At 26.9% G+C, this 15,620-nt stretch overlaps 2 long non-coding RNA genes across 2 annotated transcripts; one reads left to right on the top strand and one right to left on the bottom strand.

The window, feature by feature from the left end:
• Window positions 1–8,611: 8,611 nt before the first annotated feature.
• Window positions 8,612–9,311, top strand: LOC114387434. Its single transcript, XR_003661311.1, has 2 exons — window positions 8,612–8,892; window positions 8,999–9,311. It is a non-coding gene; the product is annotated as an uncharacterized LOC114387434 (long non-coding RNA).
• Window positions 9,312–13,477: 4,166 nt separating this feature from the next.
• Window positions 13,478–14,338, bottom strand: LOC114385666. The gene is made up of 2 exons (XR_003660987.1): window positions 13,952–14,338; window positions 13,478–13,800 (listed from the first exon to the last, which is right to left on the bottom strand). It is a non-coding gene; the product is annotated as an uncharacterized LOC114385666 (long non-coding RNA).
• Between the last annotated feature and the right edge of the window lie 1,282 nt (window positions 14,339–15,620).

The raw sequence follows: 15,620 nt of genomic DNA, 5'->3' as shown, positions 1-15,620 counted from the left end.
TTACTTTTTATTTTTGTTATTTTTTTAATCTAACAGGAAAAAAAATCTTCAATAAATTATTTTTCTCCCATTAAAAATAGGTGTTGTCCCAATTGTTTTTATTAAAATAAAGGTAAAAGGTTATAAGATATAAAAAGAGAAAATACATTTATATGGATAAAAGTAGTTATATTTTATAGAAATTGAAGTATTTTAGAATATTTCTTTTATCATAATATTATGTATTTTATAAAAAAAATTATAGTACTTTTTCTATGAATTATGAACTATTATTTTTGTCTCCACTGAACAAATTTTCTATACCTGACATGACCTACGATAAAAATTAAGTGTATTAATAATGATATGTATAGGGATTAAAATGAAATATTTTGAAGTATAAGAATTAAAAGAAAATATTTTTATAACTGGGAAAATTAAATGAGTAATTAAAAAAATGTATACAATAAAAAAGAAAATTTTGGAGCATTTGATGTATAAGAACATCTAGGTCTCCTCATATCTTCTCATTTTGGATGGATTGCTAACTTTGTCGGTCTCACTTTTTATTTTTTCCTCCTAACTTGGTAAGCAACCTAGGAAGGAAAGAAGATAATTTTACTATCTTCCCATCCTTCCTCCGTACCCCTCTTTGTTTTTCGGGTACCATAATCATTGACTCATTTTTTAATGATTTTTATATCCTATATTTGATAAAAAAAATTTAGATAATATGACTGAGCATGTGGATTTTTCTTTCTATTATAGTTTTTCCATTCAATTTTTTATGAATTTTGTAATTTTTTTTCAAATTATTTTACAAGAAATTTCTTTAAGTTCTGCTACAATATTAGTAAAAATATAATTATTTCTCTAAATTTGCTGAAAAAATCAATGAATTTTTTTATGTGTTCTCATACAATTTTTTCATTATAGATGAACTTTTAAATTTTTTTTATTCAATTATAGATGAGTATTATAGTAAAAAAAACCTAAAAAGTGTTTCTAATAAATTAGAAAAAATATTTTAATATCATAAAAGGAAATTAATTAAAAAGATTATTTAAATAATGTCAATAAACTCTTAAAATTGCTTATAATAATATTCTTAAAATTATTACATTTAATATATATATATATATATATTACACATAATCTTAATTATTTCGATCTTCTAATTTTTCTTTACTCAAACTCTGTCACGTGCTCTAGGAATGATCCTAAGAAAGAGCTTGAAAGTATTAGCCATTATTTGGGCAACAAGGCAAATCCTTCTCAAAAAATGGGTTCTACCAATGGTAAAGTGAAATCGAATGATAGCACAGGAGATGTTCTGGGCAATAAGCAAAATTCTGCACACAAAAATGGTTCTAAGAAAAGCCAACAAGGTCAATAAACCGGTAAGCTTTGACCATATTTTCTTTGTATTGTTCCTTTGCCGTTATAACAGTTTTCCTAATTTTTTTTTCAAATATAAAAAATTGACCAAGCAAGCTACTGAATTCTTTGTGTATAAATAACAGATAGATACTAGATTTGAACTTAAACCTGATGAAAATTATATAAACTTCTTTTCACTATGCTGATCTTACTTTGGAAGGGACTAGGGAGGAAATACATACAAAATATAAAGTACTTGTATGTTCTATATATCTCTCCATAGATCCTTTGGTCATACTCAAAAAAATTCAGATTATAGATCCAATTTTAAAAATTTATGTTTCATAACTTTAGAACTCAAGTTGTGAATTTAGAATTGATTCTTCTTATATATAAATTAAGATAATGTATATTATACTGCAAATCATTCATTGAGGATATAAAGGATTTTCTTTAAATAAGAAATAAAGTTTTTGATCATGCTTACAAGATATTTTACACATGAAAACCAATATCCGCAACTTATATTCATATTAAATACACAATATAATCTACTACACATTTTTTTATATCTCTTAAAATAATAAAATTTAAAAATGTGGAAATTAAAAAAAAAACAAAAATTCCTTTAGTTAAGGAATAATTAAATTATAATTTTATTTAAATAATTAACATTAATGAAATTAAATAATTTTACATAACACATACTCACCATTATATCTTGTAATATAAATATATATATATATATATATATATATATATATATATATATATATATATATATATATATATATATCAACTGATATAGCACATGCTACTCCTATTCACCATTCAATTTTTTATTATTTTGCAGGTTTATTCACAAGTGGAACTTTATCTGGGAAGAAAATTTACAACAACAAATTCTACTATTAGTTAATATTCAATATTTGTTTTCAACTTGTTTAGAATCTAGTGTTTAGAATAAGATATATTGTATGTACAATGAAATGGATAGATATTGATTTCGATTAATAAATAAGTCTATATGGTTATTTATAAGTAAGTTTTAAATTTCAGATTTACATGTCTTAATTTTTATACAAGTTTATATGACATGTTATAATTTCAGATTTTAAGCTAATGAGTTCGTTCAGGGCTGGTTCAATTGATAATATATCGGGTGCATTTGAACGCAAAATACTGTTGGAAACCTAATTTCATAAGCCATTTACTTTTTCAAATCATTGACAATTCAAACGAAATAAGTTAGAAGCCGCGAAAGGCAAAGATAACCGTCTTCCACGTTTGCAATTGGGAATGAAACCGTGGAAATAAGCTTGCACCTGAAGCAACAATTAATTCATATCAATTGCATGGCACGTTCCTTGTACAATACACGTCTTTACGTTTTTCAAATTAACCTATAAATATCCCTATATATCTATCATCAAAATTATAGCCACAAAACCAACAATTGTTTTCTATAACAACTTGAAGAGGTTTTTTTTTAAGTATCTATAGGTTGAATTCTTCAACTTTCAAGTCATATCTCTTCCCATATTCAACAATATTGTTCGAAGGTCGACCACATTTGGAGGGAACTCTATCTTCACCGGAGATAGACTTATTTCCTATATTTTACGTAATTTGTTCTTTTATTTATTATGTAATTGGTTATATGTTTAGGGCATAGTTTCAAATTTCTCCCTTGAAGAAAGGCTCGATTATGCTGTTGTTATTAGTTCTAACAAAATTCCCAATAAAAATTAATTTGTATATGATTGTTTTTACAAAGGAATTTAATTACCCAATGATTCGAATATTAGTTCATTTGATGATCATAATGACTTAAGTTATCCTATGAGAGCTTTAAATAGAAGTATACTATTCAGTTTCTTTTCATTTTTCTTTTTGTCAACAAGCATATTTTTTTGTCTAAACTACATAATTTTTTATTAGAAATAAATTTTTTTAAGTTAGATAAAATAATTATTTCTTTCTGACACAACAAGTACAGGTATAGGAGCATAGAGTAATTTTTTTCTTTTTACTTTTTTAATAAGCCTATTTTTTGTTTCACTGTGAATTAATTAAAACGAAACATATGTATAAGAGAGGATGATAGTTCAAAGGGAGTGCTCATTTTTTTTATCAGCCAAACAAAAGGAAATATATTAACATGGTACCAGAAGTACCTAGACAATTTCAATATAAGAATTCATCAAGTAATATAGAGAAAGAACGTCCCAAAGCATAACTAAAATTAACTATCTAACCTACTAAAATTCGAAATCTACAAAAGTATTATTTTTATAATTTAAAATTTAGTTAAAAAAGTTATAACATAAGTTTTGCCTCCACTAATTTATATATATAAGCTTTATTCCCACAACTAAAATATGTTGGATCCATCACTGTTCACTAAAGTCAGTTCCCAAAAAATGCATCCTGTATGATACCTCACAACACCATATACAGATTAAACACATAAAGCCCGAAGCCACACCATGTACGAATTCCACTCTTTCATGTGCTATACCAGCTAAGTTATTCCACCATATAGAAGAAATCCAGGACTTAGACACGATTAATTCCCATACCTTACCCCACCCAGTTTCGAAAGATTCTTCTATTCCTATGCAACCATAAATTCAAGACCACAACAGACCATATTGCCATGCAGCCATAATTGCCTAGCTTCTTATTCTGCACAGACAAAAGTGCATAACTGGATCCTTGTGTTGAACCATATCCAAACTCAATCATTTGTAACATCTATTCCATAACCTCACTGCAAAAGGGCAAGTAAACAACAGGTGACTAGCAAACTCTTCATGCTCTTAGGTCTTCACAAAACGAAAATAAAGAGTTACTTTCTCAATGATCAGCTGAATGCCTCTCTTTCTTAGGTTGTGTTTTGTTTGCAAATGCCTCTCCTTCAAAGGAAGTGTTCATAACACATGCAATAGAATAAAATGATCCATTTTGTGTAAAAATATACTATAACAATAAAATTCAGGAATTTAAAATTGTGTTCCTAGACATGAGTTCTGGATACATAAACTTTTCTTAAAAGTCTGACGGAGTAATGCCACGTGAAGGTAGAAGACCTATGACTCATAATTGCGTTAAGATTGAGGATGCAAGCATTATCCGGAATGATTGTTCTAGATACATAAACTTTTCTTAAATTATGTGAAGAATCTAAGACTAATATATGTTTCATCCTTTTGGGAAGTGAAACAATGTAAAACAAAACAATTTTGTTTGCTGAAAATAATATTTCTGTTTATAGGAATCATTAAGACATATTTTAGGAAATTATTTTGATCGTATATTCAAATCTTTTCCTTTAATCTTAGTTTCAAATTCATTTGAAAATAATTGACATATCTTTTTGGTTTCCAAATTCAAATTAATTTGTTTTAAATATATTCTATAGTTTTTTTGCTAGCAAAAAAATATAATAAAATTTCACAAAAAAATATTTATTTGATTAAATTGAATCCTCTAATTTAATTATCAAAATAAAATATTTTTGTATATAAAGATTAGAACACTTATTTATATATGACTCTATAGATTCAGTACTGATACGATAATAAATAATCAAAATTAATTTATTAATGAAGGTTGGTGTTTAGCAAATAATAATATTTCTTAATGTCTGTATAGTAAAAGTATCTTTTACCTTTAAGAAACAAAAATAATGCAATATTTTCTTTTATTATTTATAACTCTAAATTAATTTTAAAGTGTCATATTACCGTTAAACTATAATAAATTAACACATTATAATTAATCAATAAAAAATAATCTAAGAAATTCATTTTTTTCGTTGACTAAAGTCTTAATTTTTGTAATAGAGTACCTCAAAATCATTATCAAACATTGATGAATTCCTTAATTTTTGATTAATTTTTAATTTTACCACTATTGAATTATATTCAATGTGCATTTAAATCGATGTCATAAGACATTAGGTGTTCAGGATTAATAAAAATTTAGTCAATTACTATAATAATTTTAGGTAAAAAATAATTATATTACATTTTTTCATGAGAATTTTCAATTGATAGTTTAAGTATAATTTTAATCATTAATTAAGAATTCTCAATTGATCAGTTAATTCAATTATTATATTCACAAGTATATTTTCTATATATGTAATTTAATAAATTAGATTTATTAATCTTTATTCTATAAATATCATTATATATATTGATTTATCTATATTAATATATCTTATTAAGTAATTCTATAATCAATAACATCTTAGATTAAAATTTAAAAAAAAAACTTATTTCTTATTATTATAATCTTTATTATAAAAACAAGTACATAATTTTAATCAAAAAGACATTATCAAATTAACTATTTTGTTTACACAGTAAAATATGAGAGTTAACATAAACAATAATACCTTATTATTAAATTTAGAATTGGTTACACGATGAAATTGATTATGAACATACACATTTAAATAGATTTTACTAAAATTCCTTTGCTCTATTGAAATTAAAATGCAATAACTATAACATGAGTCTTTATGACGAATTCCAGCATGACTACGTGATAGTGTGTTTGGGTAATGCATCAAATGACTTTAAGGAATTTCCAAGCAAAGAATGGTGATTTACCATGTAATCTTCCTTAATTAGTTTGATCTTATATATGGAAATAAAGCAAATAATTAAAATGAGTCTTTATGACAAATTTTAACATGACTATATGATAGTGTGTTTGGGTAATGCATCAAATGACTCTAAGGAATTTCCAAGCAAAGAATGGTGATTTACCATGTAATCTTCTTAATTAATTAGTTTGATCTTATATATGGAAATAAAGCAAATAAATAAAATGAGTCTTTATGACAAATTTTAACATGGCTATATGATAGTGTGTTTGGGTAATGCATCAAAGGACTCTAAGGAATTTCCAAGCAAAGAATGGTGATTTACCATATAATCTTCCTTAATTAATTAGTTTGTTCTTATATATGGAAATAAACCAAATAAACAAAATGAGTATTTACGACGAATTTCAACATGACTACCTGATAGTGTGTTTAGGTAATGCATCAAATGACTCTAAGGAATTTCAAAGCATAGAATGATGATTTACTATATAATCTTCCTTAGTTAATTTGTTCTTATTATTTATGGAAATAAACCAAATAAATTAAATGGGTAATGCATCAAATGAGTCTAAGGAATTTCCAAGCAAAGAATAATGATTTACCATAACATTTCTGATTGAAAACATAGCGTGGTCGGTTCTTAAGGTGGCTTGAGCAACAAGTAGAGTTAAGGTTTTTGGGACAGCTAGCTTGCATGTTGAATGGGAGAAGCCGTCAAACTTTTGAAATTGGTTTGTGCGGTATGTTCCCTCCATTTTCTCAGAACCTAACGTGAATATTATAATTTATAAACTAACCATCCGCGCTTATTACACGCCTACTCGAAAAAAGGAGTCAAACGGCGTCGTTAATCTAACAAGTTACTATTTTTTAGGCGCAACCCTGTCATTGCCACTTTTACCCTCTGTTGTACTTGGACTGGTGCTTTTGAAAAATACTCATTCAAGGGAAAGAAAATAGGGATATGATAAGTCTAGTTGTGATGATTTATGAAATTCTAACTTACTTTAATTCTTATCAACTTAAAATTGTTATAAATGGTTTGTATTACTTGAGATGCATCTAATTAAACATATCACATTTCATGATATATATATATCTCGCTAACACAATATAGTTTGTTGCATTTCATGATTTTAATTATAACTAATAATAGATCCCATTAAAATCAACCAATAAAAAGTCAAAAATTAAATTTAATCAAATTATATTTAAGCAAAAATTAAAATTGAGACTTTTCTCTTCCCACATTGAATTAGCACTAAAAAAGATTCAAGAAAAAAAAATCACACACAACACAAACAAGCACCGAACATTCACCAAACACGATTTGTTGGATAGTTCAAGTTTATATTCTGCAATTTGTTTGGTAGTTGATATGGTTAATGGGATAACTTACAAACTATATGTGACATGTGCATTTATTTTTACATTTTAAAATATTTTTAGTCCAACAAATAAGGTCATGTTTACTTTTAATCTCTTAAAAATATTTTTTTATCAAATTGTTAAATATAATTAAATTTATCCTTTAAAAAAATTATTCTCTATGTCCCATAGTAATCATGGTATAAGAAGACAAAATTTGTCCCAAAATATTTATCATTTTAAGCTTCAATGTAACATTAATATTTTTTTACCTAAATTTCAATTTTGGGTATAGTTTTATAAATTTATGATTTTGGTTTTATTAATTTTTAATTATAATATCTGGTTCCCTAATTTTATAAATTGACAATTTTAATCATCTAATAGATTATTAACTATTAATTATGATTAATAGAGTTATTAAATTAATTATAAATTAAATTAAAAAATTAAATATTAAAAACTTTAATAAAAGATTATTAGCTTTAATGTGGTGTTGCTACGGTAGATGGAGGGCAAAGAGGTGTTCATGGAGAGAAAGAAGAGCACAGTGTTATGGAGGAGGAGGTTAATAATTTTTATTAAATTTTAATAATTAATAATTTATAATTAAATTAATAAATATATTAATCAAAATAATTTGTTAATAATAAATGAGAGGGACCAACGTCATCATTCTTTTTTTTATAAAATTAGGAGAATCAAAATCATAGATTTAGAAAAACAGGAAAATTAAAATTGTAATTTAACCTTATCTTTTTATTTATATCTCTTATAATATTAATGATATGAGTTATAAAAAAATTAATAATGATAAAATGAATTTTATAAAATTATTATTCTCTTTTATCTATTTATTAATTTTTTTATATATAAAACAATTTAGGACAACCATTATATAATGAAATGAATGAAGTTTTTTATTCTTTATTTATAAAAATAAAAACTACATATCCCATATTATGATCATGAAAACAAAAAGACAACTTATTACCTTATTTATGGATATTAAGACAGTAATATTTAACCATTTATTTTTTCAAATCATTGATTATTGACGTGACAACCAAACACGAAAAAGTTAAATATGAACCGCGAAGATACAATCCCATGCCACGTTAGCAATGAACCGCGGAAATAAGCTTGCAGCTGAAGCTATGTACATTTCATATCAATTGCGTGGCACGTTCCTTGTACAATACACATCTTTACCTTCTCCAAACCTATAAATAAGGCTATATCTCATCCAAATTTATTACACAAAACCAACATTGTTTCCTATAACAACTTGAAGAGATATTTTCAACCATCCATACGTCGATTTTCTCAACCATAAATCAAGTAACTCTCTCCATATACAACAGCACTTTTCCAAGGTTTACCACATCTTGAAGCAGCTACGTACAAAGCACCATGAGTTCTAAAAGCATAAATATTCAAAATGCTCTTTGTTATACTACAAGGCCTGCTCCACGGAGCAATAACTCCAACTCTTCATCCTCAGGGACTCAATTGCCAACTATTCAAAAAGTCTTTTCAAGGAGGTATGAGAAGAAGAATTAAAAGGAACTATCTTCACTGGAGACTTATTATTTCCTAGTTTACCCTAATTTGTTGGTTCATTTGTTTATTATGTAATTGATTATATAGGTTCTGTGATGATGAGTAATATTTTTCATGTACCACGACTCTCAATTAAAAAAATGTTCAGCGGCTTACCCAAAAGGCAGGCATACAGTTGAAGATGAAAAAAAAAAGACAGCACAGAACAGAACATGATGCAAGGTCATCCATAATATAGCATGGGTATTACCATGATGTGTTTGTACAATTTGCCAGCTTAAACTTGTTTAACTAGTAAATAATCAAAGTTGGACATGTCCATAAAACCACTGTATGCTACTGTTAATTACGGCATCAAAATTATTTACATAATAGCACCATTTAGCATTTGACCTTCCTATTTTATTTTCCAATGTAGATGAGACATAGATAAATGCATGCTTAAAATTAATACCAGCTAAAGGATAATTAAGCTGTACTACCAGCAAACTCAATCCTGGCCAAAGCATGCTTGTTGTAGTTGCGGAGTCAAAGTCTCTATAGAACCCCAGACTAAGTAACATAAAACCCCAGGCAGGCCTAACATTCAACCTAGGTAACATAAAACACTAGAAATTGTTTGTGTGAGAACAGGAGTTGAGCATGCCATGTCTATATAACACGATACAACTGGAACACTAGGGATTTAATTTTAAACACATTTAGATACTTTTATGAATACAAAGGCAAGGGATGGCTGGTACCTACGACACGTGCGAACTCAGGCCACCAAACAGACGACGTTGTCGGTGACATGGGCAACAGGCATGACGGACAACACTAGCTATAGGGTACTACAGAGGGTGAGAGGCACGGGCAACAGCAGATTGATGGTTTTCGGCCGCAAGCACATCTAGGACACTTTTATCTCAGACAACGAAGACGGTCATCAACAGAGACCGTCATTATCTTTATGCAATATTATTACAAAATTATCACTATGAGTCGTTCTAAGACGATTCCTTAGGCCATCTTAAATTATGCGACTTAAAAATCATTTATAACTTCGTTAGTTACAATAATATCACCACGTGATATTCTAAGGCAGTTCTCCATCTTAAATTCTGTACTAGAATTTTCTAGTAGTGCTGCTTCCAAGTGTCTTAACGTTTTACTCTATAGGATCCATAAATATAATCCTCTCAAACCCCAGGTTCAAACATTCCGCACCCCATAATGGCTAGTAGTATAATATTATGAAAAATGAGGTTTGGAACAAGGATAACAATATTTTGTGTCCAATCAGGGCGTGATATAACACTCTTTACTTTAAAATAAAAAGGATTCTCTCAATTTTTGCTTTAAACTCCATTTTTTTTATCGGACCGGCCCTAGTTCAAGTAATAACATCATTTAAGTCAAATCTTAATTGGACAACCTTTCTCTATTAGATTTCGTTAGCTATGCTCGCCTAATTCCAATCGAGGTAAACTAAGGAAAAAGGCGTTTCGTGCTGAGTTAATAAAATTTACCAAAATTCCTTTTGCTATATATGGTTCTCTCAGAAACATAAGGGTTTTTGGAACTAATGAATTTAAGTAAATCTAGAGAGAGACTCAATAACAATATACAAAAATTAACTTTAATAAGATTTTTGAGGATACCATGAAATTTCTCAACAAAAATGAGTCTTGAGCGATGACTTATGAGAAATTATAAGCATGACGACAATGGTGGTGTTTGGTTAATTAATGCATATCAAATGACTCTGTCAGGGAGTTTCCAAGCAAGGAATGGTGATTTACCATAACATTTCTGATTGAAAACACAGCGTGGTCGGTTCGGTTTGCTTGAGGAACAAGTAGAGTTTTAAGGTTTTTGGGACAGCTAGCTACGTACCTTGCAATATGAACGGAAGAAACCGTCAAACATTTGGAATTGGTCTATGCAGTATGCTCCCTCCCTTTTCTCAGAACCTAATGTGAATAATATTATAAACCAACCCATCCGCGCTTATTACACGCCTTGTTTGTACAAGGAGCAACGACGTCGTTAGTCTTACAAGTTATTATTCCCTTAGTTTCATTATATTGTCACGTAAGAAAAACAAATTATCTCAAAATAATTATTATTTTAATTTTTAATATAATGTTAATTATTATTTTTATTTATTTTTATCTTTTATAATATCAATAGTGAATGATAACAAAATTTATAAATAAATTAATGATGATATAAGATTAATTTTATAAAAAGAATATTTTTATTTATTTATTTATTTATTATTTTTTCTTGATGTATAAAATAATTTAGGATAATGGGTGAGAGAATACTTGTTAAGTGCTTTTTATTGCCACTTTTGCCCTCTGATATACTATATACTGGTGCTATTAAAAAAATACTCATATAGTCATATACATGGGAAAGAAAATAGGGATGTGCATATGATAGGTCTAGTTGTTATTCTTTAAAAGGTTTTAATTTACTTTAATTCTTACATAGTTTAAAATTGTTTTAAAATGGTTTCTATTACTGATCACTAATAATGTGAGACGCATCTAAAAACATACCACATGCATTTGGATCATATCGCTATATCACCTTCACACGATATATTTAGATGCACGTCATGTTTTTAATTAGTAATTAATAACAGAAACCATTTAAAAAACGATTTTAAAATTTGTAATGATTAAGATCAACCATAAAAAATTGTAGAAGACAAAAATTAAATTTAATTAATTATCTTTAATTTATAGGAATTAAAATTATAGTGTTATTGGAAGTGGGAAGAGTATATGGCTTAAATGGTCCTTGAAAAACTTACATATAGTTCTATTGGTGTTGTATGTATCTGATGTTATTGAATTAAAAGTAGAGTTTTATCTTAATAAATTGCGAAAATAAGGTTTATATTAAAAAAATTATGCATATATATTACTGACGTGAAACTTTAATAATTTTTTTCAAAACTTTTTTAGACCCTAAACAATAAATTTGAGAGACTAAAAATGTATTTTTTTTAAATTTGAAGGATTAAAATGATATTTTTCTTAAATTTGAAGGATAAAAAATAAATTTATTTCAAATTTCAGGAAAAAAATAAATATAATTAAGCATTTGTTATTATTATTATTATTATTATTATTATTATTATTATTATTATTATTATTATTATTATTATTATTTTACTCCTAGAAAATAATGTAATGCCATTTTTTAGTCTTTAAAGAATAATTAATTCTTAGTCTTTAAAAAAATAATAATTAATTTTTATTTTTATCTTTAATTATAAAAATCAATGAAATGTAGTATCTATTTACATTCTTATTTATTAGACTCAATCTCTTCGTTGCCACTTTAGCCGTCTGATATACTGGCGCTTTTGAAAAATACTCATACAAAGGGAAAGAAAATAGGGATAAATTTAGTTTTAATCCCTAAAAACATAATTTATTTTCATTTTTTTTTGCAAAGTTGTCTTATTACTACTCACTAATAAATAAGTATGTTGCAGTAAAAAATAAATAATCTAGTATGTTAGATACATCTGAATCTTAATATAATGTTAAAAATAATTTAAAATTTATAAGGATTATAATCAATCAAAAAGTTTTTAAGACAAAAATTAAATTTAAATTTTTTTATTATGAAAAATTAAGTTAAACTTGTATCGATTTTTTTTAACTTATCACATTTATAGACATCTAATTTAATCATTATCACTATTTTTTATTCTAAAAATTATATTATACATTAAAATGAAGTTGATCGGCGAAATTTCAAGTTATTCTTAAATTATATGAAATTTTGTGTACTTGATTTAATAGAAAAATTGAATAAAATCACTAATTTAGTTTCTACATCACATTAGTCCATGAACGAAGAAAAATAACAAAAAAACATCCTTAATATTACATTACGTTACGTTAATGCAAAAAGATGACGTACGGATGTTTATAAACTCGTTAAAGGAGATGAGGAAATACATTAAGTGTGAGTTTGTGTCCATGTTAGCTTACCACGTGGTATCTACTTGAATCAAAATGAAAAATTAAGAATATCTTTTTTTGAAAGAAGATCTTTCTTCAAACGTGTTGCATCTTCTTGTCTCTTCACTCTCTTCCATTCCTCATTAGTCACCACTGCACCGAAGAAATGGAACTAAAGAAACATTCAGGTTATATATTAGTAGTATCCAGTCTCTCTCTCATGACCGGATATTCTCCCAACCCTCATCATAAACTCATTTTCTTATAGTGTCTCTCTCTGCAGGTGTTATTGTGAATTAGGAAAAACTTTATAATGATTGAATATGGAAAAATGCAACGGTAGTATTACATTTTTGTTATCTTTATAATATTATTAAGCGTAAGTATTATTTAAATGAGAAGTCTTGTTTCCATTGCTGATTATTTAACGGAGTTATCTAATGAAAAGCCTTCTACGTACGGGTGGCACGTAAATGTTGCAGGATGCAAAATCATTGACCCGTCAGTGAAATTAATAAGCCAAGCCTTTTGTGGATGTTAGATACGATCACAAAGTACTTGCTGATAAATAGAAGTGGCACAGTTGCACTGTTTCAGGATGCAAAATTATTGACCCGTGAAATTGATCATAGCCTTTGATATGGATATTAGATACGACCACAGAGTACTGGCTAATAAATAGAAATTCTTGTTAAGAAACAAAAAACATTTTGGTCTTTATATTACTAATTAATCTCCCATTATTGGAAGAAATACACGGGAACTCTATCTAGTGGTAACATACCAACAAACAAATAAATTAAATAACAACCTAAATAGATCATGGTAAATTAGTTAACAACATGCTTCAATTCCATTCCCATTCCCATTCGTATATATATGCTTCAAATATTGGTCCCTTCAATATGCGTATACCTGCTTTAAAAAGAAAGGAAAGCAAAAACAAGACAACCTTAATTAATGTATTCAAGTTAATTTATAGCTAAAGGTACGGATATTATGTTAATTTTAAACAAAGGAGATAAAAGTTTGTAATTAATTTGCGGATGATTCACGATTAGTATAGTACCTTTTACGAGATCATCTGTTCTTGGGATAAAAAATTCCCTTTGTAGTTGGACCCTTCTTACCACCGGAGCTTGAAGAAGTTGAGCTACTTCCATTATTAGGTGGAGGCCTAGTGGGAAGAAGAACCTGTTGAATGTTGATGCTGCTGGAGCTCATGATGTTACACAGGACTTTTGGCAAATTAAATCAAAAGTTCAAAACCAAATTTTGCTAGGGTTAACTAATTGTGTCTTTGGATACAACTTCAAATGCTCAAGATAGATGAGAAGAGGTATTTATAATGGCTGTTGTGAACCAGACAACGCGTTCATGGCCACATTTAATAGGAACTTACCAAGCAATCGAATGGTAATGGACAGGGAAATTTCATTTTCCATTAATAAACATATGAAAAGACAAACACAACATTTTGCTTAATACATTTTGTACGTAAGATAAACATATGAAAAGTTGAAAGTTATACAAAGTGGTGACTAATTAGGTAAGTATAGATCTTCGACGTGTCGTGCATTTGGGATTTATTAGACTGTGATTCAACAAATTTTTCGACGAACATCACTTGCATATGTGTATCCTTACGCGGCGTTGATATGAGTAAAGAATAGGGTAGTTAATGTTTGAATTCTATGATTCTGTCAACGGTGCGTGGTTTCTTTGTTGACAGACATTTATTATACGTTATATGCTAGCTCTCTTTTCGAGGACTATTGAGGTCAACCCCTCTTTCATAAACTAAAATGAACACATTTAATGATTCATTTGATGCTGGAGATTCACGTATGATCTGGTTTATGATACCACCGTCATGTCAAAGATATATTTTAATAAGTTTAATCAGTCAAATATATATTATATTATGGAATAATTTGTTTTTTCCGTTTTTAAAATGAATTTTTGAATATTCTCCTATGTATTGATTTGTTATGATATTATTAAGTGTAAAATATTTGTTAACTTTTTCAATAATTAATTTTAATTAGAAAGCTTGATTAATCATTTTTTGGTGAAATTATGAGCACCAAATGAAAAAACATAATCTCTAACCTATTTGATATATTTTATAAAAACCAATTTTCATATAATATAAATCAACTCTATGTTTCTTTAATGTAAAGACTTTTTTTTTATTATACTCTCTTTATTTTACTTCATGTAAAAAGTAACTTCAACGTTAATTACTGGTTTAAATATTTTTTTCATGAAATTTAGTATTTTATTTTTATTTTTGTCCTTATAATTTTTTTCGTTTTAATTCTTATAAAATATGTTTTTTTTTGTTTTTTTGTTCATATAATACTTTAGATAGCATTTTTTGCCCTGCTTAAAATATTTTTATACTGTTTAAAATATTACATAAAGTGCTTTAAAGACAAATAATAAAACAAATACATTTTTACAAGAACTAAAACAAAAAAAAATATACAAGAGAATGAGAAAACATTAAATTATAGGGACAAAAAAATATTTAAGTCTTAATTATTTTTAAATTTCCTTTCAATTATATCAAGATTTATTTTCTTTAGACACTTAAATATTAGTTAATTTAGGTTAATTTTAAATTTTTATTATTTTCTACTTTAAATATCACGTTATTTATATTTTAAAATTAATTATTTTCCTTTTCATATTTTATATATGTTTTTATCTTTAAATGATAAATTACTTACTTT

This window comes from Glycine soja, chromosome 15, assembly GCF_004193775.1.
Source record: "Glycine soja cultivar W05 chromosome 15, ASM419377v2, whole genome shotgun sequence".
In the NCBI taxonomy this organism is placed as follows: Eukaryota; Viridiplantae; Streptophyta; class Magnoliopsida; order Fabales; family Fabaceae; genus Glycine; species Glycine soja.
Note: the sequence above shows the minus strand (reverse complement) of the source record. Positions and strands in the feature narration are given on the sequence as shown.